Raw genomic sequence first — 24,228 nt, forward strand, 5'->3', positions numbered from 1 at the left:
TGACACTGTACGGTTTGCCAACATTTAAGTGCAGTGTGAGAACAATCAAAATGATCATTATTCTTCCATGTTCGTTCATGCGCGGCATCACCCGAACAAACCGAGCTGATCACAGCCCGGCGATCAGTCAATTCATTGCCAGTGCGGAAAAATGCAAATTTTCAACTTAGCAACGTGCACAATACCGGAATCAGAGAGTGCCTGGATCGTGGGCAATGATAAGTTAACATGAGCATAAAGATTTTCAATATCATTATACATTACATGAACACATCCGGAGCTCATTGCCCCGAAATGAGGACTGAGTGTGCGGGGCAATTCCTTCCGGGGTTTAAGTTTTCTTTCAAAAAGGTGTGAGAAAGTTTTGCTTCGTTTTCTGTCGGGCCGAAATAGCTCAGTTGCGAGAGCGTTAGAGTGAAGATCTAAAGGTCCTTGGTTCAATCCCGGGTTTCGGCAATATCTGGTGATTTTGCGTTTCCTTCATTTTAAGGGGAGAAGCTGGTTTGATATCGAGAGAGTGCTTGAGGGATGGGCTGTTCAGCGGTTGCGTGATACTAATTTTCGACATGATTTTTTTTTAGATTCAGCGCTCTTTTTCTGTTACTTTCTATGTATACTCTGCCCAGTTTTGTATATGAAGAGTGAACAATGTTTTAGCGATGCGATGTGTTCAATTCTTATGCAGTAACTCTACCACCCAGTGTGTGCCGGATACAAAATCATCTCAGGCTGGGCTTTCACGCAGCCCTGGCGCATTTTGTTGCCGGTTAAATCGGTCGTTTAGGGCATGGTATTAATAAAGCCAAGAGCGCGGGCCCGATCCCCATATGGGCCATTCCAATTTTTCATAATTTTTATTCGGTTAGTAGTAACTTTTACAATCAAATCTTCATAACTAAACAAATCCACACGGAATCCCAAGGGATGGCAATTATTTGGAATAACAGCCATTGCTTCTTTGCCGACGGTGTGCAGAGCACAACTTTCTGTTTATACGTGTTTCTTGCTTTGCTGATAACCGCTGAACTGGAGACCTGTTCCCGTCAATGGTTATAAGCAGAACAGACATTTAGAACGGTTCTGTCGCCCGGAGATGGGCAAAAGGCTGCAGTTCAGGACAAAAGCACCAAATGAAATGTTCACACGGTACCGAGAGTGAAAATTCCCGGAAAAAGGAGAGAATGAAATGGATTTCAGTGGAAGCCTAGACGCACTTAACGCTGTGATTGCGCGGACATGTCTTTGGTGTTCTCCACAAAAACTGCCATTTGCTGCGAACAGATTTCCCTGGCGCGAATGTGATGAGAATTTCGAAACAGCAAGGAGGAAAGACTGGGTTGGTCTGCTTGCTGGCACAGACATTTGCAGCAGCTTCCCTGCTGGTCTAGTGGTTAGGATTCGGCGCTTTCACCGCCGCGGCCCGGGTTCGATTCCCGGTCAGGGAACATTGTATTTGCGGGGCTTCGAAATGCAATGCTGTTCCTGAAGAAGCTTGCAGCTCACCTCGCTGTTGTTGCCCCAACCATCAGCAGCGTGTCATGATACAACAGACACTTCTGTTTTAAAATCTGCACGAAATGACATGATCTCGCTCAACAAGTGGAACTCCAAAAGCTGATAGACAACGTAAATTTTGCCAATCATGGCTATCTTTAGTCTTCCAGGTACCTATTTGCGCCACAGCACTCGGGCTTATCATCAATCAATGCATTGCCACTGTGGAAATATTCAGCATTTTAAACTTCGCAACGTGTGGAAGACTGGAATCAGGGAATGCCTGGACCATGGGCACTGATAATTTATCCTTGAGCATTCATTTGGCCTGGGCTCCTTCTATATTGAACATTGGCTCACTGCATATCAATGTTTAGCGTTCACAGGCGATTTCCAAGATCTGAATTTCCCGGCAGAGAATTCATGGAGTTTTTGATCTAATCGAGAATCACCATCACTAACGTTGATTCGCGACTCTTATCTCTCTTCATCATATCACTGCTAAGGACTGAACCTGCTTTAATTTCACATTGGCTCGGGGTCAGTGCGGCTCAATAGGACTTCGGCCCGTCTCCCTTTCACAACCCATCAGTGCCGAGAACAGAAGAGGGAATTTTGCTGACATGTTATGTTCTGAAACAGTTATAAACTCTCCAGTATATTTCACTGTGTCTTCAGCACTGTGAGATCGAGCCTGGTGTGCAATCTTTGTGTCTTTATGAACACTTCAGCAGAATATTAAATGAACATATGGAACTACAATTGCTGATTGACACTGTACGGTTTGCCAACATTTAAGTGCAGTGTGAGAACAATCAAAATGATCATTATTCTTCCATGTACGTTCATGCGCGGCATCACCCAAACAAACCGAGCTGATCACAGCCCGGCGATCAGTCAATTCATTGCCAGTGCGGAAAAATGCAAATTTTCAACTTAGCAACGTGCACAATACCGGAATCAGAGAGTGCCTGGATCGTGGGCAATGATAAGTTAACATGAGCATAAAGATTTTCAATATCATTATACATTACATGAACACATCCGGAGCTCATTGCTCCGAAATGAGGACTGAGTGTGCGGGGCAATTCCTTCCGGGGTTTAAGTTTTCTTTCAAAAAGGTGTGAGAAAGTTTTGCTTCATTTTCTTTCGGGCCGTAATAGCTCAGTTGGGAGAGCGTTAGACTGAAGATCTAAAGGTCCTTGGTTCAATCCCGGGTTTCGGCAATATCTGGTGATTTTGCGTTTCCTTCATTTTAAGGGGAGAAGCTGGTTTGATATCGAGACAGTGCTTGAGGGATGGGCTGTTCAGCGGTTGCGTGATACTAATTTTCGACATGATTTTTTTTAGATTCAGTGCTCTTTTTCTGTTACTTTCTATTTATACTCTGCCCAGTTTTGTATATGAAGAGTGAACAATGTTTTAGCGATGCGTTGAGTTCAATTCTTATGCAGTAACTCTATCACCCAGTGTGTGCCGGATACAAAATCATCTCAGGCTGGGCTTTCACGCAGCCCTGGCGCATTTTGTTGCCGGTTAAATCGGTCGTTTAGGGCATGGTATTAATAAAGCCAAGAGCGCGGGCCCGATCCCCATATGGGCCATTCCAATTTTTCATAATTTTTATTCGGTTAGTAGTAACTTTTACAATCAAATCTTCATAACTAAACAAATCCACACGGAATCCCAAGGGATGGCAATTATTTGGAATAACAGCCATTGCTTCTTTGCCGACGGTGTGCAGAGCACAACTTTCTGTTTATACGTGTTTCTTGCTTTGCTGATAACCGCTGAACTGGAGACCTGTTCCCGTCAATGGTTATAAGCAGAACAGACATTTAGAACGGTTCTGTCGCCCGGAGATGGGCAAAAGGCTGCAGTTCAGGACAAAAGCACCAAATGAAATGTTCACACGGTACCGAGAGTGAAAATTCCCGGAAAAAGGAGAGAATGAAATGGATTTCAGTGGAAGCCTAGACGCACTTAACGCTGTGATTGCGCGGACATGTCTTTGGTGTTCTCCACAAAAACTGCCATTTGCTGCGAACAGATTTCCCTGGCGCGAATGTGATGAGAATTTCGAAACAGCAAGGAGGAAAGACTGGGTTGGTCTGCTTGCTGGCACAGACATTTGCAGCAGCTTCCCTGCTGGTCTAGTGGTTAGGATTCGGCGCTTTCACCGCCGCGGCCCGGGTTCGATTCCTGGTCAGGGAACATTGTATTTGCGGTGCTTCGAAATGCAATGCTGTTCCTGAAGAAGCTTGCAGCTCACCTCGCTGTTGTTGCCCCAACCATCAGCAGCGTGTCATGATACAACAGACACTTCTGTTTTAAAATCTGCACGAAATGACATGATCTCGCTCAACAAGTGGAACTCCAAAAGCTGATAGACAACGTAAATTTTGCCAATCATGGCTATCTTTAGTCTTCCAGGTACCTATTTGCGCCACAGCACTCGGGCTTATCATCAATCAATGCATTGCCACTGTGGAAATATTCAGCATTTTAAACTTCGCAACGTGTGGAAGACTGGAATCAGGGAATGCCTGGACCATGGGCACTGATAATTTATCCTTGAGCATTCATTTGGCCTGGGCTCCTTCTATATTGAACATTGGCTCACTGCATATCAATGTTTAGCGTTCACAGGCGATTTCCAAGATCTGAATTTCCCGGCAGAGAATTCATGGAGTTTTTGATCTAATCGAGAATCACCATCACTAACGTTGATTCGCGACTCTTATCTCTCTTCATCATATCACTGCTAAGGACTGAACCTGCTTTAATTTCACATTGGCTCGGGGTCAGTGCGGCTCAATAGGACTTCGGCCCGTCTCCCTTTCACAACCCATCAGTGCCGAGAACAGAAGAGGGAATTTTGCTGACATGTTATGTTCTGAAACAGTTATAAACTCTCCAGTATATTTCACTGTGTCTTCAGCACTGTGAGATCGAGCCTGGTGTGCAATCTTTGTGTCTTTATGAACACTTCAGCAGAATATTAAATGAACATATGGAACTACAATTGCTGATTGACACTGTACGGTTTGCCAACATTTAAGTGCAGTGTGAGAACAATCAAAATGATCATTATTCTTCCATGTACGTTCATGCGCGGCATCACCCAAACAAACCGAGCTGATCACAGCCCGGCGATCAGTCAATTCATTGCCAGTGCGGAAAAATGCAAATTTTCAACTTAGCAACGTGCACAATACCGGAATCAGAGAGTGCCTGGATCGTGGGCAATGATAAGTTAACATGAGCATAAAGATTTTCAATATCATTATACATTACATGAACACATCCGGAGCTCATTGCTCCGAAATGAGGACTGAGTGTGCGGGGCAATTCCTTCCGGGGTTTAAGTTTTCTTTCAAAAAGGTGTGAGAAAGTTTTGCTTCATTTTCTTTCGGGCCGTAATAGCTCAGTTGGGAGAGCGTTAGACTGAAGATCTAAAGGTCCTTGGTTCAATCCCGGGTTTCGGCAATATCTGGTGATTTTGCGTTTCCTTCATTTTAAGGGGAGAAGCTGGTTTGATATCGAGACAGTGCTTGAGGGATGGGCTGTTCAGCGGTTGCGTGATACTAATTTTCGACATGATTTTTTTTAGATTCAGTGCTCTTTTTCTGTTACTTTCTATTTATACTCTGCCCAGTTTTGTATATGAAGAGTGAACAATGTTTTAGCGATGCGTTGAGTTCAATTCTTATGCAGTAACTCTATCACCCAGTGTGTGCCGGATACAAAATCATCTCAGGCTGGGCTTTCACGCAGCCCTGGCGCATTTTGTTGCCGGTTAAATCGGTCGTTTAGGGCATGGTATTAATAAAGCCAAGAGCGCGGGCCCGATCCCCATATGGGCCATTCCAATTTTTCATAATTTTTATTCGGTTAGTAGTAACTTTTACAATCAAATCTTCATAACTAAACAAATCCACACGGAATCCCAAGGGATGGCAATTATTTGGAATAACAGCCATTGCTTCTTTGCCGACGGTGTGCAGAGCACAACTTTCTGTTTATACGTGTTTCTTGCTTTGCTGATAACCGCTGAACTGGAGACCTGTTCCCGTCAATGGTTATAAGCAGAACAGACATTTAGAACGGTTCTGTCGCCCGGAGATGGGCAAAAGGCTGCAGTTCAGGACAAAAGCACCAAATGAAATGTTCACACGGTACCGAGAGTGAAAATTCCCGGAAAAAGGAGAGAATGAAATGGATTTCAGTGGAAGCCTAGACGCACTTAACGCTGTGATTGCGCGGACATGTCTTTGGTGTTCTCCACAAAAACTGCCATTTGCTGCGAACAGATTTCCCTGGCGCGAATGTGATGAGAATTTCGAAACAGCAAGGAGGAAAGACTGGGTTGGTCTGCTTGCTGGCACAGACATTTGCAGCAGCTTCCCTGCTGGTCTAGTGGTTAGGATTCGGCGCTTTCACCGCCGCGGCCCGGGTTCGATTCCCGGTCAGGGAACATTGTATTTGCGGTGCTTCGAAATGCAATGCTGTTCATGAAGAAGTTTGCAGCTCACCTCGCTGTTGTTGCCCCAACCATCAGCAGCGTGTCATGATACAACAGACACTTCTGTTTTAAAATCTGCACGAAATGACATGATCTCGCTCAACAAGTGGAACTCCAAAAGCTGATAGACAACGTAAATTTTGCCAATCATGGCTATCTTTAGTCTTCCAGGTACCTATTTGCGCCACAGCACTCGGGCTTATCATCAATCAATGCATTGCCACTGTGGAAATATTCAGCATTTTAAACTTCGCAACGTGTGGAAGACTGGAATCAGGGAATGCCTGGACCATGGGCACTGATAATTTATCCTTGAGCATTCATTTGGCCTGGGCTCCTTCTATATTGAACATTGGCTCACTGCATATCAATGTTTAGCGTTCACAGGCGATTTCCAAGATCTGAATTTCCCGGCAGAGAATTCATGGAGTTTTTGATCTAATCGAGATTCACCATCACTAACGTTGATTCGCGACTCTTATCTCTCTTCATCATATCACTGCTAAGGACTGAACCTGCTTTAATTTCACATTGGCTCGGGGTCAGTGCGGCTCAATAGGACTTCGGCCCGTCTCCCTTTCACAACCCATCAGTGCCGAGAACAGAAGAGGGAATTTTGCTGACATGTTATGTTCTGAAACAGTTATAAACTCTCCAGTATATTTCACTGTGTCTTCAGCACTGTGAGATCGAGCCTGGTGTGCAATCTTTTTTGTCTTTATGAACACTTCAGCAGAATATTAAATGAACATATGGAACTACAATTGCTGATTGACACTGTACGGTTTGCCAACATTTAAGTGCAGTGTGAGAACAATCAAAATGATCATTATTCTTCCATGTACGTTCATGCGCGGCATCACCCAAACAAACCGAGCTGATCACAGCCCGGCGATCAGTCAATTCATTGCCAGTGCGGAAAAATGCAAATTTTCAACTTAGCAACGTGCACAATACCGGAATCAGAGAGTGCCTGGATCGTGGGCAATGATAAGTTAACATGAGCATAAAGATTTTCAATATCATTATACATTACATGAACACATCCGGAGCTCATTGCTCCGAAATGAGGACTGAGTGTGCGGGGCAATTCCTTCCGGGGTTTAAGTTTTCTTTCAAAAAGGTGTGAGAAAGTTTTGCTTCATTTTCTTTCGGGCCGAAATAGCTCAGTTGGGAGAGCGTTAGACTGAAGATCTAAAGGTCCTTGGTTCAAACCCGGGTTTCGGCAATATCTGGTGATTTTGCGTTTCCTTCATTTTAAGGGGAGAAGCTGGTTTGATATCGAGACAGTGCTTGAGGGATGGGCTGTTCAGCGGTTGCGTGATACTAATTTTCGACATGATTTTTTTTTAAATTAAGCGCTCTTTTTCTGTTACTTTCTATGTATACTCTGCCCAGTTTTGTATATGAAGAGTGAACAATGTTTTAGCGATGCGATGTGTTCAATTCTTATGCAGTAACTCTACCACCCAGTGTGTGCCGGATACAAAATCATCTCAGGCTGGGCTTTCACGCAGCCCTGGCGCATTTTGTTGCCGGTTAAATCGGTCGTTTAGGGCATGGTATTAATAAAGCCAAGAGCGCGGGCCCGATCCCCATATGGGCCATTCCAATTTTTCATAATTTTTATTCGGTTAGTAGTAACTTTTACAATCAAATCTTCATAACTAAACAAATCCACACGGAATCCCAAGGGATGGCAATTATTTGGAATAACAGCCATTGCTTCTTTGCCGACGGTGTGCAGAGCACAACTTTCTGTTTATACGTGTTTCTTGCTTTGCTGATAACCGCTGAACTGGAGACCTGTTCCCGTCAATGGTTATAAGCAGAACAGACATTTAGAACGGTTCTGTCGCCCGGAGATGGGCAAAAGGCTGCAGTTCAGGACAAAAGCACCAAATGAAATGTTCACACGGTACCGAGAGTGAAAATTCCCGGAAAAAGGAGAGAATGAAATGGATTTCAGTGGAAGCCTAGACGCACTTAACGCTGTGATTGCGCGGACATGTCTTTGGTGTTCTCCACAAAAACTGCCATTTGCTGCGAACAGATTTCCCTGGCGCGAATGTGATGAGAATTTCGAAACAGCAAGGAGGAAAGACTGGGTTGGTCTGCTTGCTGGCACAGACATTTGCAGCAGCTTCCCTGCTGGTCTAGTGGTTAGGATTCGGCGCTTTCACCGCCGCGGCCCGGGTTCGATTCCCGGTCAGGGAACATTGTATTTGCGGGGCTTCGAAATGCAATGCTGTTCCTGAAGAAGCTTGCAGCTCACCTCGCTGTTGTTGCCCCAACCATCAGCAGCGTGTCATGATACAACAGACACTTCTGTTTTAAAATCTGCACGAAATGACATGATCTCGCTCAACAAGTGGAACTCCAAAAGCTGATAGACAACGTAAATTTTGCCAATCATGGCTATCTTTAGTCTTCCAGGTACCTATTTGCGCCACAGCACTCGGGCTTATCATCAATCAATGCATTGCCACTGTGGAAATATTCAGCATTTTAAACTTTGCAACGTGTGGAAGACTGGAATCAGGGAATGACTGGACCATGGGCACTGATAATTTATCCTTGAGCATTCATTTGGCCTGGGCTCCTTCTATATTGAACATTGGCTCACTGCATATCAATGTTTAGCGTTCACAGGCGATTTCCAAGATCTGAATTTCCCGGCAGAGAATTCATGGAGTTTTTGATCTAATCGAGATTCACCATCACTAACGTTGATTCGCGACTCTTATCTCTCTTCATCATATCACTGCTAAGGACTGCACCTGCTTTAATTTCACATTGGCTCGGGGTCAGTGCGGCTCAATAGGACTTCGGCCCGTCTCCCTTTCACAACCCATCAGTGCCGAGAACAGAAGAGGGAATTTTGCTGACATGTTATGTTCTGAAACAGTTATAAACTCTCCAGTATATTTCACTGTGTCTTCAGCACTGTGAGATCGAGCCTGGTGTGCAATCTTTGTGTCTTTATGAACACTTCAGCAGAATATTAAATGAACATATGGAACTACAATTGCTGATTGACACTGTACGGTTTGCCAACATTTAAGTGCAGTGTGAGAACAATCAAAATGATCATTATTCTTCCATGTACGTTCATGCGCGGCATCACCCAAACAAACCGAGCTGATCACAGCCCGGCGATCAGTCAATTCATTGCCAGTGCGGAAAAATGCAAATTTTCAACTTAGCAACGTGCACAATACCGGAATCAGAGAGTGCCTGGATCGTGGGCAATGATAAGTTAACATGAGCATAAAGATTTTCAATATCATTATACATTACATGAACACATCCGGAGCTCATTGCTCCGAAATGAGGACTGAGTGTGCGGGGCAATTCCTTCCGGGGTTTAAGTTTTCTTTCAAAAAGGTGTGAGAAAGTTTTGCTTCATTTTCTTTCGGGCCGAAATAGCTCAGTTGGGAGAGCGTTAGACTGAAGATCCAAAGGTCCTTGGTTCAATCCCGGGTTTCGGCAATATCTGGTGATTTTGCGTTTCCTTCATTTTAAGGGGAGAAGCTGGTTTGATATCGAGACAGTGCTTGAGGGATGGGCTGTTCAGCGGTTGCGTGATACTAATTTTCGACATGATTTTTTTTAGATTCAGTGCTCTTTTTCTGTTACTTTCTATTTATACTCTGCCCAGTTTTGTATATGAATAGTGAACAATGTTTTAGCGATGCGTTGTGTTCAATTCTTATGCAGTAACTCTATCACCCAGTGTGTGCCGGATACAAAATCATCTCAGGCTGGGCTTTCACGCAGCCCTGGCGCATTTTGTTGCCGGTTAAATCGGTCGTTTAGGGCATGGTATTAATAAAGCCAAGAGCGCGGGCCCGATCCCCATATGGGCCATTCCAATTTTTCATAATTTTTATTCGGTTAGTAGTAACTTTTACAATCAAATCTTCATAACTAAACAAATCCACACGGAATCCCAAGGGATGGCAATTATTTGGAATAACAGCCATTGCTTCTTTGCCGACGGTGTGCAGAGCACAACTTTCTGTTTATACGTGTTTCTTGCTTTGCTGATAACCGCTGAACTGGAGACCTGTTCCCGTCAATGGTTATAAGCAGAACAGACATTTAGAACGGTTCTGTCGCCCGGAGATGGGCAAAAGGCTGCAGTTCAGGACAAAAGCACCATATGAAATGTTCACACGGTACCGAGAGTGAAAATTCCCGGAAAAAGGAGAGAATGAAATGGATTTCAGTGGAAGCCTAGACGCACTTAACGCTGTGATTGCGCGGACATGTCTTTGGTGTTCTCCACAAAAACTGCCATTTGCTGCGAACAGATTTCCCTGGCGCGAATGTGATGAGAATTTCGAAACAGCAAGGAGGAAAGACTGGGTTGGTCTGCTTGCTGGCACAGACATTTGCAGCAGCTTCCCTGCTGGTCTAGTGGTTAGGATTCGGCGCTTTCACCGCCGCGGCCCGGGTTCGATTCCCGGTCAGGGAACATTGTATTTGCGGTGCTTCGAAATGCAATGCTGTTCCTGAAGAAGTTTACAGCTCACCTCGCTGTTGTTGCCCCAACCATCAGCAGCGTGTCATGATACAACAGACACTTCTGTTTTAAAATCTGCACGAAATGACATGATCTCGCTCAACAAGTGGAACTCCAAAAGCTGATAGACAACGTAAATTTTGCCAATCATGGCTATCTTTAGTCTTCCAGGTACCTATTTGCGCCACAGCACTCGGGCTTATCATCAATCAATGCATTGCCACTGTGGAAATATTCAGCATTTTAAACTTCGCAACGTGTGGAAGACTGGAATCAGGGAATGCCTGGACCATGGGCACTGATAATTTATCCTTGAGCATTCATTTGGCCTGGGCTCCTTCTATATTGAACATTGGCTCACTGCATATCAATGTTTAGCGTTCACAGGCGATTTCCAAGATCTGAATTTCCCGGCAGAGAATTCATGGAGTTTTTGATCTAATCGAGATTCACCATCACTAACGTTGATTCGCGACTCTTATCTCTCTTCATCATATCACTGCTAAGGACTGAACCTGCTTTAATTTCACATTGGCTCGGGGTCAGTGCGGCTCAATAGGACTTTGGCCCGTCTCCCTTTCACAACCCATCAGTGCCGAGAACAGAAGAGGGAATTTTGCTGACATGTTATGTTCTGAAACAGTTATAAACTCTCCAGTATATTTCACTGTGTCTTCAGCACTGTGAGATCGAGCCTGGTGTGCAATCTTTGTGTCTTTATGAACACTTCAGCAGAATATTAAATGAACATATGGAACTACAATTGCTGATTGACACTGTACGGTTTGCCAACATTTAAGTGCAGTGTGAGAACAATCAAAATGATCATTATTCTTCCATGTACGTTCATGCGCGGCATCACCCACACAAACCGAGCTGATCACAGCCCGGCGATCAGTCAATTCATTGCCAGTGCGGAAAAATGCAAATTTTCAACTTAGCAACGTGCACAATACCGGAATCAGAGAGTGCCTGGATCGTGGGCAATGATAAGTTAACATGAGCATAAAGATTTTCAATATCATTATACATTACATGAACACATCCGGAGCTCATTGCTCCGAAATGAGGACTGAGTGTGCGGGGCAATTCCTTCCGGGGTTTAAGTTTTCTTTCAAAAAGGTGTGAGAAAGTTTTGCTTCATTTTCTTTCGGGCCGAAATAGCTCAGTTGGGAGAGCGTTAGACTGAAGATCTAAAGGTCCTTGGTTCAATCCCGGGTTTCGGCAATATCTGGTGATTTTGCGTTTCCTTCATTTTAAGGGGAGAAGCTGGTTTGATATCGAGAGAGTGCTTGAGGGATGGGCTGTTCAGCGGTTGCGTGATACTAATTTTCGACATGATTTTTTTTTAGATTCAGCGCTCTTTTTCTGTTACTTTCTATGTATACTCTGCCCAGTTTTGTATATGAAGAGTGAACAATGTTTTAGCGATGCGTTGTGTTCAATTCTTATGCAGTAACTCTATCACCCAGTGTGTGCCGGATACAAAATCATCTCAGGCTGGGCTTTCACGCAGCCCTGGGGCATTTTGTTGCCGGTTAAATCGGTCGTTTAGGGCATGGTATTAATAAAGCCAAGAGCGCGGGCCCGATCCCCATATGGGCCATCCCAATTTTTCATAATTTTTATTCGGTTAGTAGTAACTTTTACAATCAAATCTTCATAACTAAACAAATCCACACGGAATCCCAAGGGATGGCAATTATTTGGAATAACAGCCATTGCTTCTTTGCCGACGGTGTGCAGAGCACAACATTCTGTTTATACGTGTTTCTTGCTTTGCTGATAACCGCTGAACTGGAGACCTGTTCCCGTCAATGGTTATAAGCATAACAGACATTTAGAACGGTTCTGTCGCCCGGAGATGGGCAAAAGGCTGCAGTTCAGGACAAAAGCACCAAATGAAATGTTCACACGGTACCGAGAGTGAAAATTCCCGGAAAAAGGAGAGAATGAAATGGATTTCAGTGGTAGCCTAGACGCATTTAACGCTGTGATTGCGCGGACATGTCTTTGGTGTTCTCCACAAAAACTACCATTTGCTGCGAACAGATTTCCCTGGCGCGAATGTGATGAGAATTTCGAAACAGCAAGGAGGAAAGACTGGGTTGGTCTGCTTGCTGGCACAGACATTTGCAGCAGCTTCCCTGCTGGTCTAGTGGTTAGGATTCGGCGCTTTCACCGCCGCGGCTCGGGTTCGATTCCCGGTCAGGGAACATTGTATTTGCGGTGCTTCGAAATGCAATGCTGTTCCTGAAGAAGCTTGCAGCTCACCTCGCTGTTGTTGCCCCAACCATCAGCAGCGTGTCATGATACAACAGACACTTCTGTTTTAAAATCTGCACGAAATGACATGATCTCGCTCAACAAGTGGAACTCCAAAAGCTGATAGACAACGTAAATTTTGCCAATCATGGCTATCTTTAGTCTTCCAGGTACCTATTTGCGCCACAGCACTCGGGCTTATCATCAATCAATGCATTGCCACTGTGGAAATATTCAGCATTTTAAACTTCGCAACGTGTGGAAGACTGGAATCAGGGAATGCCTGGACCATGGGCACTGATAATTTATCCTTGAGCATTCATTTGGCCTGGGCTCCTTCTATATTGAACATTGGCTCACTGCATATCAATGTTTAGCGTTCACAGGCGATTTCCAAGATCTGAATTTCCCGGCAGAGAATTCATGGAGTTTTTGATCTAATAGAGATTCACCATCACTAACGTTGATTCGCGACTCTTATCTCTCTTCATCATATCACTGCTAAGGACTGAACCTGCTTTAATTTCACATTGGCTCGGGGTCAGTGCGGCTCAATAGGACTTCGGCCCGTCTCCCTTTCACAACCCATCAGTGCCGAGAACAGAAGAGGGAATTTTGCTGACATGTTATGTTCTGAAACAGTTATAAACTCTCCAGTATATTTCACTGTGTCTTCAGCACTGTGAGATCTAGGCTGGTGTGCAATCTTTGTGTCTTTATGAACACTTCAGCAGAATATTAAATGAACATATGGAACTACAATTGCTGATTGACACTGTACGGTTTGCCAACATTTAAGTGCAGTGTGAGAACAATCAAAATGATCATTATTCTTCCATGTACGTTCATGCGCGGCATCACCCGAACAAACCGAGCTGATCACAGCCCGGCGATCAGTCAATTCATTGCCAGTGCGGAAAAATGCAAATTTTCAACTTAGCAACGTGCACAATACCGGAATCAGAGAGTGCCTGGATCGTGGGCAATGATAAGTTAACATGAGCATAAAGATTTTCAATATCATTATACATTACATGAACACATCCGGAGCTCATTGCTCCGAAATGAGGACTGAGTGTGCGGGGCAATTCCTTCCGGGGTTTAAGTTTTCTTTCAAAAAAGTGTGAGAAAGTTTTGCTTCATTTTCTTTCGGGCCGAAATAGCTCAGTTGGGAGAGCGTTAGACTGAAGATCTAAAGGTCCTTGGTTCAATCCCGGGTTTCGGCAATATCTGGTGATTTTGCGTTTCCTTCATTTTAAGGGGAGAAGCTGGTTTGATATCGAGACAGTGCTTGAGGGATGGGCTGTTCAGCGGTTGCGTGATACTAATTTTCGACATGATTTTTTTTAGATTCAGTGCTCTTTTTCTGTTACTTTCTATTTATACTCTGCCCAGTTTTGTATATGAAGAGTGAACAATGTTTTAGCGATGCGTTGTGTTCAATTCTTATGCAGTAACTCTATCACCCAGTGTGTGCCGGATACAAAATCATCTCAGGCTGGGCTTTCACGCAGCCCTGGCGCATTTTGTTGCCGGTTAAATCGGTCGTTTAGGGCATGGTATTAATAAAGCCAAGAGCGCGGGCCCGATCCCCATATGGGCCATCCCAATTTTTCATAATTTTTATTCGGTTAGTAGTAACTTTTACAATCAAATCTTCATAACTAAACAAATCCACACGGAATCCCAAGGGATGGCAATTATTTGGAATAACAGCCATTGCTTCTTTGCCGACGGTGTGCAGAGCACAACTTTCTGTTTATACGTGTTTCTTGCTTTGCTGATAACCGCTGAACTGGAGACCTGTTCCCGTCAATGGTTATAAGCAGAACAGACATTTAGAACGGTTCTGTCGCCCGGAGATGGGCAAAAGGCTGCAGTTCAGGACAAAAGCACCAAATGAAATGTTCACACGGTACCGAGAGTGAAAATTCCCGGAAAAAGGAGAGAATGAAATGGATTTCAGTGGAAGCCTAGACGCACTTAACGCTGTGATTGCGCGGACATGTCTTTGGTGTTCTCCACAAAAACTGCCATTTGCTGCGAACAGATTTCCCTGGCGCGAATGTGATGAGAATTTCGAAACAGCAAGGAGGAAAGACTGGGTTGGTCTGCTTGCTGGCACAGACTTTTGCAGCAGCTTCCCTGCTGGTCTAGTGGTTAGTATTCGGCGCTTTCACCGCCGCGGCCCGGGTTCGATTCCCGGTCAGGGAACATTGTATTTGCGGTGCTTCGAAATGCAATGCTGTTCCTGAAGAAGCTTGCAGCTCACCTCGCTGTTGTTGCCCCAACCATCAGCAGCGTGTCATGATACAACAGACACTTCTGTTTTAAAATCTGCACGAAATGACATGATCTCGCTCAAACAAGTGGAACTCCAAAAGCTGATAGACAACGTAAATTTTGCCAATCATGGCTATCTTTAGTCTTCCAGGTACCTATTTGCGCCACAGCACTCGGGCTTATCATCAATCAATGCATTGCCACTGTGGAAATATTCAGCATTTTAAACTTTGCAACGTGTGGAAGACTGGAATCAGGGAATGCCTGGACCATGGGCACTGATAATTTATCCTTGAGCGTTCATTTGGCCTGGGCTCCTTCTATATTGAACATTGGCTCACTGCATATCAATGTTTAGCGTTCACAGGCGATTTCCAAGATCTGAATTTCCCGGCAGAGAATTCATGGAGTTTTTGATCTAATCGAGATTCACCATCACTAACGTTGATTCGCGACTCTTATCTCTCTTCATCATATCACTGCTAAGGACTGAACCTGCTTTAATTTCACATTGGCTCGGGGTCAGTGCGGCTCAATAGGACTTCGGCCCATCTCCCTTTCACAACCCATCAGTGCCGAGAACAGAAGAGGGAATTTTGCTGACATGTTATGTTCTGAAACAGTTATAAACTCTCCAGTATATTTCACTGTGTCTTCAGCACTGTGAGATCGAGCCTGGTGTGCAATCTTTGTGTCTTTATGAACACTTCAGCAGAATATTAAATGAACATATGGAACTACAATTGCTGATTGACACTGTACGGTTTGCCAACATTTAAGTGCAGTGTGAGAACAATCAAAATGATCATTATTTTTCCATGTACGTTCATCCGCGGCATCACCCAAACAAACCGAGCTGATCACAGCCCGGCGATCAGTCAATTCATTGCCAGTGCGGAAAAATGCAAATTTTCAACTTAGCAACGTGCACAATACCGGAATCAGAGAGTGCCTGGATCGTGGGCAATGATAAGTTAACATGAGCATAAAGATTTTCAATATCATTATACATTACATGAACACATCCGGAGCTCATTGCTCCGAAATGAGGACTGAGTGTGCGGGGCAATTCCTTCCGGGGTTTAAGTTTTCTTTCAAAAAGGTGTGAGAAAGTTTTGCTTCATTTTCTTTCGGGCCGAAATAGCTCAGTTGGGAGAGCGTTAGACTGAAGATCTAAAGGTCCTTGGTTCAATCCCGGGTTTCGGCAATATCTGGTGATTTTGCGTTTCCTTCATTTTAAGGGGAGAAGCTGGTTTGATATCGAGACAGTGCTTGAGGGATGGGCTGTTCAGCGGTTGCGTGATACTAATTTTCGACATGATTTTTTTTAGATTCAGTGCTCTTTTTCTGTTACTTTCTATTTATACTCTGCCCAGTTTTGTATATGAAGAGTGAACAATGTTTTAGCGATGCGTTGTGTTCAATTCTTATGCAGTAACTCTATCACCCAGTGTGTGCCGGATACAAAATCATCTCAGGCTGGGCTTTCACGCAGCCCTGGGGCATTTTGTTGCCGGTTAAATCGGTCGTTTAGGGCATGGTATTAATAAAGCCAAGAGCGCGGGCCCGATCCCCATATGGGCCATCCCAATTTTTCATAATTTTTATTCGGTTAGTAGTAACTTTTACAATCAAATCTTCATAACTAAACAAATCCACACGGAATCCCAAGGGATGGCAATTATTTGGAATAACAGCCATTGCTTCTTTGCCGACGGTGTGCAGAGCACAACTTTCTGTTTATACGTGTTTCTTGCTTTGCTGATAACCGCTGAACTGGAGACCTGTTCCCGTCAATGGTTATAAGCAGAACAGACATTTAGAACGGTTCTGTCGCCCGGAGATGGGCAAAAGGCTGCAGTTCAGGACAAAAGCACCAAATGAAATGTTCACACGGTACCGAGAGTGAAAATTCCCGGAAAAAGAAGAGAATGAAATGGATTTCAGTGGAAGCCTAGACGCACTTAACGCTGTGATTGCGCGGACATGTCTTTGGTGTTCTCCACAAAAACTGCCATTTGCTGCGAACAGATTTCCCTGGCGCGAATGTGATGAGAATTTCGAAACAGCAAGGAGGAAAGACTGGGTTGGTCTGCTTGCTGGCACAGACATTTGCAGCAGCTTCCCTGCTGGTCTAGTGGTTAGGATTCGGCGCTTTCACCGCCGCGGCCCGGGTTCGATTCCCGGTCAGGGAACATTGTATTTGCGGTGCTTCGAAATGCAATGCTGTTCCTGAAGAAGCTTGCAGCTCACCTCGCTGTTGTTGCCCCAACCATCAGCAGCGTGTCATGATACAACAGACACTTCTGTTTTAAAATCTGCACGAAATGACATGATCTCGCTCAACAAGTGGAACTCCAAAAGCTGATAGACAACGTCAATTTTGCCAATCATGGCTATCTTTAGTCTTCCAGGTACCTATTTGCGCCACAGCACTCGGGCTTATCATCAATCAATGCATTGCCACTGTGGAAATATTCAGCATTTTAAACTTCGCAACGTGTGGAAGACTGGAATCAGGGAATGCCTGGACCATGGGCACTGATAATTTATCCTTGAGCATTCATTTGGCCTGGGCTCCTTCTATATTGAACATTGGCTCACTGCATATCAATGTTTAGCGTTCACAGGCGATTTCCAAGATCTGAATTTCCCGGCAGAGAATTCATGGAGTTTTTGATCTAATCGAGATTCACCATCACTAACGTTGATTCGCGACTCTTATCTCTCTTCATCATATCACTGCTAAGGACTGAACCTGCTTTAATTTCACATTGGCTCGGGGTCAGTGCGGCTCAATAGGACTTCGGCCCGTCTCCCTTTCACAACCCATCAGTGCCGAGAACAGAAGAGGGAATTTTGCTGACATGTTATGTTCTGAAACAGTTATAAACTCTCCAGTATATTTCACTGTGTCTTCAGCACTGTGAGATCGAGCCTGGTGTGCAATCTTTGTGTCTTTATGAACACTTCAGCAGAATATTAAATGAAAATATGGAACTACAATTGCTGATTGACACTGTACGGTTTGCCAACATTTAAGTGCAGTGTGAGAACAATCAAAATGATCATTATTCTTCCATGTACGTTCATGCGCGGCATCACCCAAACAAACCGAGCTGATCACAGCCCGGCGATCAGTCAATTCATTGCCAGTGCGGAAAAATGCAAATTTTCAACTTAGCAACGTGCACAATACCGGAATCAGAGAGTGCCTGGATCGTGGGCAATGATAAGTTAACATGAGCATAAAGATTTTCAATATCATTATACATTACATGAACACATCCGGAGCTCATTGCTCCGAAATGAGGACTGAGTGTGAGGGGCAATTCCTTCCGGGGTTTAAGTTTTCTTTCAAAAAGGTGTGAGAAAGTTTTGCTTCATTTTCTTTCGGGCCGAAATAGCTCAGTTGGGAGAGCGTTAGACTGAAGATCTAAAGGTCCTTGGTTCAATCCCGGGTTTCAGCAATATCTGGTGATTTTGCGTTTCCTTCATTTTAAGGGGAGAAGCTGGTTTGATATCGAGACAGTGCTTGAGGGATGGGCTGTTCAGCGGTTGCGTGATACTAATTTTCGACATGATTTTTTTTAGATTCAGTGCTCTTTTTCTGTTACTTTCTATTTATACTCTGCCCAGTTTTGTATATGAAGAGTGAACAATGTTTTAGCGATGCGTTGTGTTCAATTCTTATGCAGTAACTCTATCACCCAGTGTGTGCCGGATACAAAATCATCTCAGGCTGGGCTTTCACGCAGCCCTGGGGCATTTTGTTGCCGGTTAAATCGGTCGTTTAGGGCATGGTATTAATAAAGCCAAGAGCGCGGGCCCGATCCCCATATGGGCCATCCCAATTTTTCATAATTTTTATTCGGTTAGTAGTAACTTTTACAATCAAATCTTCATAACTAAACAAATCCACACGGAATCCCAAGGGATGGCAATTATTTGGAATAACAGCCATTGCTTCTTTGCCGACGGTGTGCAGAGCACAACATTCTGTTTATACGTGTTTCTTGCTTTGCTGATAACCGCTGAACTGGAGACCTGTTCCCGTCAATGGTTATAAGCATAACAGACATTTAGAACGGTTCTGTCGCCCGGAGATGGGCAAAAGGCTGCAGTTCAGGACAAAAGCACCAAATGAAATGTTCACACGGTACCGAGAGTGAAAATTCCCGGAAAAAGGAGAGAATGAAATGGATTTCAGTGGAAGCCTAGACGCACTTAACGCTGTGATTGCGCGGACATGTCTTTGGTGTTCTCCACAAAAACTGCCATTTGCTGCGAACAGATTTCCCTGGTGCGAATGTGATGAGAATTTCGAAACAGCAAGGAGGAAAGACTGGGTTGGTCTGCTTGCTGGCACAGACATTTGCAGCAGCTTCCCTGCTGGTCTAGTGGTTAGGATTCGGCGCTTTCACCGCCGCGGCCCGGGTTCGATTCCCGGTCAGGGAACATTATATTTGCGGTGCTTCGAAATGCAATGCTGTTCCTGAAGAAGCTTGCAGCTCACCTCGCTGTTGTTGCCCCAACCATCAGCAGCGTGTCATGATACAACAGACACTTCTGTTTTAAAATCTGCACGAAATGACATGATCTCGCTCAACAAGTGGAACTCCAAAAGCTGATAGACAACGTAAATTTTGCCAATCATGGCTATCTTTAGTCTTCCAGGTACCTATTTGCGCCACAGCACTCGGGCTTATCATCAATCAATGCATTGCCACTGTGGAAATATTCAGCATTTTAAACTTCGCAACGTGTGGAAGACTGGAATCAGGGAATGCCTGGACCATGGGCACTGATAATTTATCCTTGAGCATTCATTTGGCCTGGGCTCCTTCTATATTGAACATTGGCTCACTGCATATCAATGTTTAGCGTTCACAGGCGATTTCCAAGATCTGAATTTCCCGGCAGAGAATTCATGGAGTTTTTGATCTAATCGAGATTCACCATCACTAACGTTGATTCGCGACTCTTATCTCTCTTCATCATATCACTGCTAAGGACTGAACCTGCTTTAATTTCACATTGGCTCGGGGTCAGTGCGGCTCAATAGGACTTCGGCCCGTCTCCCTTTCACAACCCATCAGTGCCGAGAACAGAAGAGGGAATTTTGCTGACATGTTATGTTCTGAAACAGTTATAAACTCTCCAGTATATTTCACTGTGTCTTCAGCACTGTGAGATCTAGGCTGGTGTGCAATCTTTGTGTCTTTATGAACACTTCAGCAGAATATTAAATGAACATATGGAACTACAATTGCTGATTGACACTGTACGGTTTGCCAACATTTAAGTGCAGTGTGAGAACAATCAAAATGATCATTATTCTTCCATGTACGTTCATGCGCGGCATCACCCGAACAAACCGAGCTGATCACAGCCCGGCGATCAGTCAATTCATTGCCAGTGCGGAAAAATGCAAATTTTCAACTTAGCAACGTGCACAATACCGGAATCAGAGAGTGCCTGGATCGTGGGCAATGATAAGTTAACATGAGCATAAAGATTTTCAATATCATTATACATTACATGAACACATCCGGAGCTCATTGCTCCGAAATGAGGACTGAGTGTGCGGGGCAATTCCTTCCGGGGTTTAAGTTTTCTTTCAAAAAGGTGTGAGAAAGTTTTGCTTCATTTTCTTTCGGGCCGAAATAGCTCAGTTGGGAGAGCGTTAGACTGAAGATCTAAAGGTCCTTGGTTCAATCCCGGGTTTCGGCAATATCTGGTGATTTTGCGTTTCCTTCATTTTAAGGGGAGAAGCTGGTTTGATATCGAGACAGTGCTTGAGGGATGGGCTGTTCAGCGGTTGCGTGATACTAATTTTCGACATGATTTTTTTTAGATTCAGTGCTCTTTTTCTGTTACTTTCTATTTATACTCTGCCCAGTTTTGTATATGAAGAGTGAACAATGTTTTAGCGATGCGTTGTGTTCAATTCTTATGCAGTAACTCTATCACCCAGTGTGTGCCGGATACAAAATCATCTCAGGCTGGGCTTTCACGCAGCCCTGGCGCATTTTGTTGCCGGTTAAATCGGTCGTTTAGGGCATGGTATTAATAAAGCCAAGAGCGCGGGCCCGATCCCCATATGGGCCATCCCAATTTTTCATAATTTTTATTCGGTTAGTAGTAACTTTTACAATCAAATCTTCATAACTAAACAAATCCACACGGAATCCCAAGGGATGGCAATTATTTGGAATAACAGCCATTGCTTCTTTGCCGACGGTGTGCAGAGCACAACTTTCTGTTTATACGTGTTTCTTGCTTTGCTGATAACCGCTGAACTGGAGACCTGTTCCCGTCAATGGTTATAAGCAGAACAGACATTTAGAACGGTTCTGTCGCCCGGAGATGGGCAAAAGGCTGCAGTTCAGGACAAAAGCACCAAATGAAATGTTCACACGGTACCGAGAGTGAAAATTCCCGGAAAAAGGAGAGAATGAAATGGATTTCAGTGGAAGCCTAGACGCACTTAACGCTGTGATTGCGCGGACATGTCTTTGGTGTTCTCCACAAAAACTGCCATTTGCTGCGAACAGATTTCCCTGGCGCGAATGTGATGAGAATTTCGAAACAGCAAGGAGGAAAGACTGGGTTGGTCTGCTTGCTGGCACAGACTTTTGCAGCAGCTTCCCTGCTGGTCTAGTGGTTAGTATTCGGCGCTTTCACCGCCGCGGCCCGGGTTCGATTCCCGGTCAGGGAACATTGTATTTGCGGTGCTTCGAAATGCAATGCTGTTCCTGAAGAAGCTTGCAGCTCACCTCGCTGTTGTTGCCCCAACCATCAGCAGCGTGTCATGATACAACAGACACTTCTGTTTTAAAATCTGCACGAAATGACATGATCTCGCTCAAACAAGTGGAACTCCAAAAGCTGATAGACAACGTAAATTTTGCCAATCATGGCTATCTTTAGTCTTCCAGGTACCTATTTGCGCCACAGCACTCGGGCTTATCATCAATCAATGCATTGCCACTGTGGAAATATTCAGCATTTTAAACTTTGCAACGTGTGGAAGACTGGAATCAGGGAATGCCTGGACCATGGGCACTGATAATTTATCCTTGAGCGTTCATTTGGCCTGGGCTCCTTCTATATTGAACATTGGCTCACTGCATATCAATGTTTAGCGTTCACAGGCGATTTCCAAGATCTGAATTTCCCGGCAGAGAATTCATGGAGTTTTTGATCTAATCGAGATTCACCATCACTAACGTTGATTCGCGACTCTTATCTCTCTTCATCATATCACTGCTAAGGACTGAACCTGCTTTAATTTCACATTGGCTCGGGGTCAGTGCGGCTCAATAGGACTTCGGCCCATCTCCCTTTCACAACCCATCAGTGCCGAGAACAGAAGAGGGAATTTTGCTGACATGTTATGTTCTGAAACAGTTATAAACTCTCCAGTATATTTCACTGTGTCTTCAGCACTGTGAGATCGAGCCTGGTGTGCAATCTTTGTGTCTTTATGAACACTTCAGCAGAATATTAAATGAACATATGGAACTACAATTGCTGATTGACACTGTACGGTTTGCCAACATTTAAGTGCAGTGTGAGAACAATCAAAATGATCATTATTTTTCCATGTACGTTCATCCGCGGCATCACCCAAACAAACCGAGCTGATCACAGCCCGGCGATCAGTCAATTCATTGCCAGTGCGGAAAAATGCAAATTTTCAACTTAGCAACGTGCACAATACCGGAATCAGAGAGTGCCTGGATCGTGGGCAATGATAAGTTAACATGAGCATAAAGATTTTCAATATCATTATACATTACATGAACACATCCGGAGCTCATTGCTCCGAAATGAGGACTGAGTGTGCGGGGCAATTCCTTCCGGGGTTTAAGTTTTCTTTCAAAAAGGTGTGAGAAAGTTTTGCTTCATTTTCTTTCGGGCCGAAATAGCTCAGTTGGGAGAGCGTTAGACTGAAGATCTAAAGGTCCTTGGTTCAATCCCGGGTTTCGGCAATATCTGGTGATTTTGCGTTTCCTTCATTTTAAGGGGAGAAGCTGGTTTGATATCGAGACAGTGCTTGAGGGATGGGCTGTTCAGCGGTTGCGTGATACTAATTTTCGACATGATTTTTTTTAGATTCAGTGCTCTTTTTCTGTTACTTTCTATTTATACTCTGCCCAGTTTTGTATATGAAGAGTGAACAATGTTTTAGCGATGCGTTGTGTTCAATTCTTATGCAGTAACTCTATCACCCAGTGTGTGCCGGATACAAAATCATCTCAGGCTGGGCTTTCACGCAGCCCTGGGGCATTTTGTTGCCGGTTAAATCGGTCGTTTAGGGCATGGTATTAATAAAGCCAAGAGCGCGGGCCCGATCCCCATATGGGCCATCCCAATTTTTCATAATTTTTATTCGGTTAGTAGTAACTTTTACAATCAAATCTTCATAACTAAACAAATCCACACGGAATCCCAAGGGATGGCAATTATTTGGAATAACAGCCATTGCTTCTTTGCCGACGGTGTGCAGAGCACAACTTTCTGTTTATACGTGTTTCTTGCTTTGCTGATAACCGCTGAACTGGAGACCTGTTCCCGTCAATGGTTATAAGCAGAACAGACATTTAGAACGGTTCTGTCGCCCGGAGATGGGCAAAAGGCTGCAGTTCAGGACAAAAGCACCAAATGAAATGTTCACACGGTACCGAGAGTGAAAATTCCCGGAAAAAGAAGAGAATGAAATGGATTTCAGTGGAAGCCTAGACGCACTTAACGCTGTGATTGCGCGGACATGTCTTTGGTGTTCTCCACAAAAACTGCCATTTGCTGCGAACAGATTTCCCTGGCGCGAATGTGATGAGAATTTCGAAACAGCAAGGAGGAAAGACTGGGTTGGTCTGCTTGCTGGCACAGACATTTGCAGCAGCTTCCCTGCTGGTCTAGTGGTTAGGATTCGGCGCTTTCACCGCCGCGGCCCGGGTTCGATTCCCGGTCAGGGAACATTGTATTTGCGGTGCTTCGAAATGCAATGCTGTTCCTGAAGAAGCTTGCAGCTCACCTCGCTGTTGTTGCCCCAACCATCAGCAGCGTGTCATGATACAACAGACACTTCTGTTTTAAAATCTGCACGAAATGACATGATCTCGCT

The 24,228-nt window shown here is 44.4% G+C and overlaps 1 protein-coding gene and 22 non-coding genes across 23 annotated transcripts in view; 22 read left to right on the forward strand and 1 right to left on the reverse strand.

Moving 5' to 3' along the window:
• The window catches only part of LOC139257944 (zinc finger protein 850-like), a gene marked incomplete at its 5' end in the record, with an annotated part of 812,458 nt that overhangs the window by 136,032 nt on the left and 652,198 nt on the right, over positions 1-24,228 (reverse strand). The window lies entirely within an intron of this gene.
• trnaf-gaa (transfer RNA phenylalanine (anticodon GAA)) lies at positions 384-456 on the forward strand. Its single transcript has one exon. It is a non-coding gene; the product is annotated as a tRNA-Phe (tRNA).
• Positions 1,374-1,445, forward strand: trnae-uuc (transfer RNA glutamic acid (anticodon UUC)). Its single transcript has one exon. It is a non-coding gene; the product is annotated as a tRNA-Glu (tRNA).
• On the forward strand, positions 2,648-2,720 carry trnaf-gaa (transfer RNA phenylalanine (anticodon GAA)). The gene has a single exon. It is a non-coding gene; the product is annotated as a tRNA-Phe (tRNA).
• Positions 3,637-3,708, forward strand: trnae-uuc (transfer RNA glutamic acid (anticodon UUC)). The gene has a single exon. It is a non-coding gene; the product is annotated as a tRNA-Glu (tRNA).
• trnaf-gaa (transfer RNA phenylalanine (anticodon GAA)) lies at positions 4,911-4,983 on the forward strand. The gene has a single exon. It is a non-coding gene; the product is annotated as a tRNA-Phe (tRNA).
• trnae-uuc (transfer RNA glutamic acid (anticodon UUC)) lies at positions 5,900-5,971 on the forward strand. Its single transcript has one exon. It is a non-coding gene; the product is annotated as a tRNA-Glu (tRNA).
• Positions 7,175-7,247, forward strand: trnaf-gaa (transfer RNA phenylalanine (anticodon GAA)). The gene has a single exon. It is a non-coding gene; the product is annotated as a tRNA-Phe (tRNA).
• Positions 8,165-8,236, forward strand: trnae-uuc (transfer RNA glutamic acid (anticodon UUC)). The gene has a single exon. It is a non-coding gene; the product is annotated as a tRNA-Glu (tRNA).
• trnaf-gaa (transfer RNA phenylalanine (anticodon GAA)) lies at positions 9,439-9,511 on the forward strand. Its single transcript has one exon. It is a non-coding gene; the product is annotated as a tRNA-Phe (tRNA).
• On the forward strand, positions 10,428-10,499 carry trnae-uuc (transfer RNA glutamic acid (anticodon UUC)). The gene has a single exon. It is a non-coding gene; the product is annotated as a tRNA-Glu (tRNA).
• trnaf-gaa (transfer RNA phenylalanine (anticodon GAA)) lies at positions 11,702-11,774 on the forward strand. Its single transcript has one exon. It is a non-coding gene; the product is annotated as a tRNA-Phe (tRNA).
• trnae-uuc (transfer RNA glutamic acid (anticodon UUC)) lies at positions 12,692-12,763 on the forward strand. Its single transcript has one exon. It is a non-coding gene; the product is annotated as a tRNA-Glu (tRNA).
• On the forward strand, positions 13,966-14,038 carry trnaf-gaa (transfer RNA phenylalanine (anticodon GAA)). Its single transcript has one exon. It is a non-coding gene; the product is annotated as a tRNA-Phe (tRNA).
• trnae-uuc (transfer RNA glutamic acid (anticodon UUC)) lies at positions 14,955-15,026 on the forward strand. The gene has a single exon. It is a non-coding gene; the product is annotated as a tRNA-Glu (tRNA).
• trnaf-gaa (transfer RNA phenylalanine (anticodon GAA)) lies at positions 16,230-16,302 on the forward strand. The gene has a single exon. It is a non-coding gene; the product is annotated as a tRNA-Phe (tRNA).
• Positions 17,219-17,290, forward strand: trnae-uuc (transfer RNA glutamic acid (anticodon UUC)). The gene has a single exon. It is a non-coding gene; the product is annotated as a tRNA-Glu (tRNA).
• trnaf-gaa (transfer RNA phenylalanine (anticodon GAA)) lies at positions 18,493-18,565 on the forward strand. Its single transcript has one exon. It is a non-coding gene; the product is annotated as a tRNA-Phe (tRNA).
• On the forward strand, positions 19,482-19,553 carry trnae-uuc (transfer RNA glutamic acid (anticodon UUC)). The gene has a single exon. It is a non-coding gene; the product is annotated as a tRNA-Glu (tRNA).
• Positions 20,756-20,828, forward strand: trnaf-gaa (transfer RNA phenylalanine (anticodon GAA)). Its single transcript has one exon. It is a non-coding gene; the product is annotated as a tRNA-Phe (tRNA).
• trnae-uuc (transfer RNA glutamic acid (anticodon UUC)) lies at positions 21,745-21,816 on the forward strand. The gene has a single exon. It is a non-coding gene; the product is annotated as a tRNA-Glu (tRNA).
• Positions 23,020-23,092, forward strand: trnaf-gaa (transfer RNA phenylalanine (anticodon GAA)). Its single transcript has one exon. It is a non-coding gene; the product is annotated as a tRNA-Phe (tRNA).
• On the forward strand, positions 24,009-24,080 carry trnae-uuc (transfer RNA glutamic acid (anticodon UUC)). Its single transcript has one exon. It is a non-coding gene; the product is annotated as a tRNA-Glu (tRNA).

The sequence above is a fragment of the Pristiophorus japonicus genome, unplaced genomic scaffold, assembly GCF_044704955.1.
Source record: "Pristiophorus japonicus isolate sPriJap1 unplaced genomic scaffold, sPriJap1.hap1 HAP1_SCAFFOLD_94, whole genome shotgun sequence".
NCBI classification, from domain to species: domain Eukaryota; kingdom Metazoa; phylum Chordata; class Chondrichthyes; family Pristiophoridae; genus Pristiophorus; species Pristiophorus japonicus.